This window comes from Triticum urartu, chromosome 1 (assembly GCF_003073215.2).
Source record: "Triticum urartu cultivar G1812 chromosome 1, Tu2.1, whole genome shotgun sequence".
Classification (NCBI taxonomy): domain Eukaryota; kingdom Viridiplantae; phylum Streptophyta; class Magnoliopsida; order Poales; family Poaceae; genus Triticum; species Triticum urartu.
In genome coordinates, this window is record NC_053022.1 from 270,860,548 (window position 1) to 270,864,482 (window position 3,935).

Below are 3,935 nucleotides of genomic sequence, written 5' to 3' on the forward strand. Positions count from 1 at the left end.
GATAAGAAAGAGGAAGAAAAAGATATCGGGATACGCATTCAAATTCAAGCCGAGCACAAACTTACCAAACACTTTAGAGCACAAAACTTCCAAACGGCACATTATCCGCAACATGGAATGAAAGAGAAATTCAAATTATGTAAGGTTTTGAAAAAAGTCCTGCGTAGAGTCCACGGGGAGCCTTTTTAGATTTGATCTCTAGTAAAACTAAGACTGGAGCTTGAAGCCATGACTCTAGAACCTGAAGAAGCCTAACTTCTGCATTTTTATACGATTTTCTGACTATCATTTGCCTTTCATTAAAATATGATAATCTTCGATTGGTAGAAGTGAGTCCGGATCTCCCTCTTTTCCACTAAACCATTTCATTTCTATATGAAAATAAGAGATGCTTCTAGGGACAATCAAGATCACTAGGAAAGAGCTGAGTTAAAGTGGCACTCACTTGATTAAAGGGTTTCGTGTGTACTGACTGATCTAAGTGCAGAACCATTCAAGAAACGTAATTGAAAGAAAGAAAGAGCACTATTCTTCTTTAGTTAGGTACTGCCATCAATGAGTTTGCTAAGAAAGACCCCGGTGGAATATTTGGCCTGCTTACTAACTTATAGGCTTCAGAGGGGACCCTTTCTCGCCCAGCCCTACCTACAGGGAGTGTAGGATTTCGTTCGCAACTCTTTTTCCTAGAAATCTCAATCCAGCGAGTCACTACTCTTTTTCTCAAACAAGAAGCTGACAAAGAGATCCATCCATTTGATTTTTCCAAGAGACTGGTTTGATTCCACCAGAGTCTCTCTTAGCGCATAAGTAGAAATTCATTCTGATTAGCATGAAAACCATTCTGCAAGATATCAAGAAATTCTTTAAATAAGTCATCATTCATTAACGCGTAAGAGCATTCATTCTATCAATGATATTTCTCGAACTGGCGCACTTCCCTGTAGAGAGGAAAGTAGGAGATTTCTCGTAAGGATTATACGTAATTTTCCCATTATGTGAGCATGCATTTCCTCAATCATTAAGAATTGGGCCTTGGGAAGAAAAACTAGTTCTATGTCAATTCTACAGCCAGAGAAAGAGGGAATGAATGATCGGTCTCGTTCTGGATCTCTTTCCTTGCGCCCTAGTCCATTCCATCTATCTTGACTGCAACTTGGATTCTTTCTTGACTGCTATTTGGATTGGTAGTCCGTCAAATCTCTAAGCAGGTGGCTAGAAAACCTTCCGGAATAGGAGGAATATCAGATAGTTTCTCATCAGGAATGGAATTCGGTTTCCAATCTGGTCACACATGACTCTTGCCCTAAAGTAATTTCTTGATTAGGACCAGTGGGTGGCCCATAGAAAGGAATGCCTGCCTATCCATAGCCGGGCAAATTGCTGCATATTCAAGTCACCCAATTCTCTTCTCTTGCACTATGTCTATTGGAATGGACCCTTGATTCTCCAGCAGATCCTCCTGGTATGGAAGGATATCATCCACAAAACAGATTGCGGAAAATGCCATCCAAGTTCGCAAAGGAGCGGTCTTCCTAATCTCTCTTTTGTTTGTGGGAATCTCTAGTGAGACCTTTGATAGAAGGGGTAAAGGTGAATTTCAGTCCTCTTTCTCTCGGAAATATACACCACATGCCAGTGATCGATCTCTCTCAAGCTAGGTATCGGTGAAGTCTGTCATTGAATTGAAGTGGTAGAGTGGTAAGTGGGCGTACAGTCTATGGATTTCCTATCAGTGGCATTAGTTCCTTCTCTAGATAGATGGCTATTGAGCTTCTCATTCGTGAGAGTCATGCGCCGGATCAAGGGCTCTCTCATCTCCTATTTGGAAATGTATAGGTTCTGTATGTAAGTGGCCAGTGCCCGCGGGTAAAGGCTGATCATCAAAAGTCATCTAATCCATCTAAGTGCCGGTATTGCCCAGTGCTTGACTGGATTTTTCATGATACCCGGATACTCACCTCACTATACGCCAATTCAGGGAAAGGTCATGCTGGGAAGCTTCCTTGAAAGATAGTCTCAACACTCTTGATGAGAAACGAGAACCCAGCCAACGAAGGTTTATGCATATATTGGTCCGCATCCAGAGGAAGTCAAGGTTTCCAGATGTGCTCATCCCTGCTTGCTGATATGCAAATCGATTGGAATTGGCAAATCATAGAGTTTGTCGCTGACAAGAGCTGTTTTGGCCATGGTGATCCTCCTCTCAATACCCATTCCTGCGAATTCCCAATCCAATTATATTAGTATAATGTGTAGAAGAAAAAGGGGAATCCATGAGAAAGCCCATATTGTTCGTGGCAATGGAACATTCCTTTCCACTTTTTTGAATGGAGATCACTGACGAGCACTCTTGCGCAAATCAAGAGTAAAGGTAGGAGCTATGAAGCTGTCCCGGGTAGGAAAGGATCCCTTTGAGTTCATATTGCTGCAGGAGAAAGAGAAGGGCACAGAGCTTCTATATACCACTGGATTCCACCAGACTGTTCTGTGGAAAACACGGCACCCTATCCCTTCCCTGACGGGAACCTGGATACCATAGCATAGGAACCTCGAAAATACGTATTATAGGTTGGTTGTATACACACTCATCCTTTAAGAAGATAAGAGAGCCCCGCGGACATTTCCTTCCTCGAAACCTGGAAACTGATACTGCCTCGATTCTGCTTCCGTCTATCATGTCCAATCTTACTTTCGTGCCGATGAAGGGCAGTCCGGAAGGTGGAGTTAGCACCGGGCCTATTCTTAGAAGAATAAGTAGGAGTAGGAGCACTCTTCTTCCTCAAGCGTAGCCGTATTAGTTGGATCCGGCATCCTTTCGACTGGGATACCTTAGCATTACCGGCTTCCCGACATACTGGCAAGTTTACTTGACTCACCCATTCTTGAGACTGGCCTGGCCACTACTTTGTTTGATTTCCTTGTCACTGTAGTAAGCAAGCAGCACCTATTGATATACTTCCCTCTAGCATCACTCATCCTTACGGCACTAGTCAATCCATCCCTCGACCGAAGAGAGTCTTCCTCCTCACGGAACTAGGGTTTGGTTTCATAGACAAGACTTTCGAGCGCGACGTTGCGCACATCCTCTTGCTTGGTATCTTTTCTAGTGTACATCACATTCATTTTCCTTTCCATGAATTTTCCTTTCATGTAGATATGATAATCTTCGTGGCATCAACCTCATATAGGAGCTGCCAGTAGTACTTTCGCGGGATTTTAAAGCAGGCAAACTTATGATGCAAGTCTAGTTAGAATAGAACCAGTGCACTCTGAAATCCGAACCAACCAATACGCTTCGCTTTCCTCTGCTCGTATATACTACGTTCATGTTAGGACATCCATAGCCAATAGTAATAGTAGCTAGTAGCTTCGCCCCCTCTTGCCCCCGGAAAGGTTCTCATTCCTCACTGGATCTAGTTGACTTGCTGCTACAGCAATCAATCTATCTATATGTTCCGGACGGAAGAGAGAGTTTCCTACATTCCCATTCCCATGAACTGAACATCGGGTACCAACGATCTGGAATCCCGTGCTGAAACCTACAGATATGCACCTGTGCGGACCAACCTGGCAATCCTCCTGTCTATTCTTTCTATCTGGACTAGCGCTTCCCACTGGAGCTTACTACTTGACTAGAGCACTTGAACTTGTTAGTTTCATTAGTCAGTTTCCTAGCATAGCAAAGTGAGTTTCCCATCAACGGATTATCATCCTGTTGTTTCCATGAACATCAGGTACATATATGAACCTGTCAACGGAGCGGAACATATGATATGAACCAAGTAGATTCGTCTTTTTGCTCATAACGTTAGTAGTTACTCGCTCATTAGTAGTGAACTATGATCATTTGTGAAGAGTATGTTTTCAACTCTATGTATGTCAATTCGAGAGTAGAGCGATCTATGTCAACCAAGAGCAGAACTCTCTCTATTTCC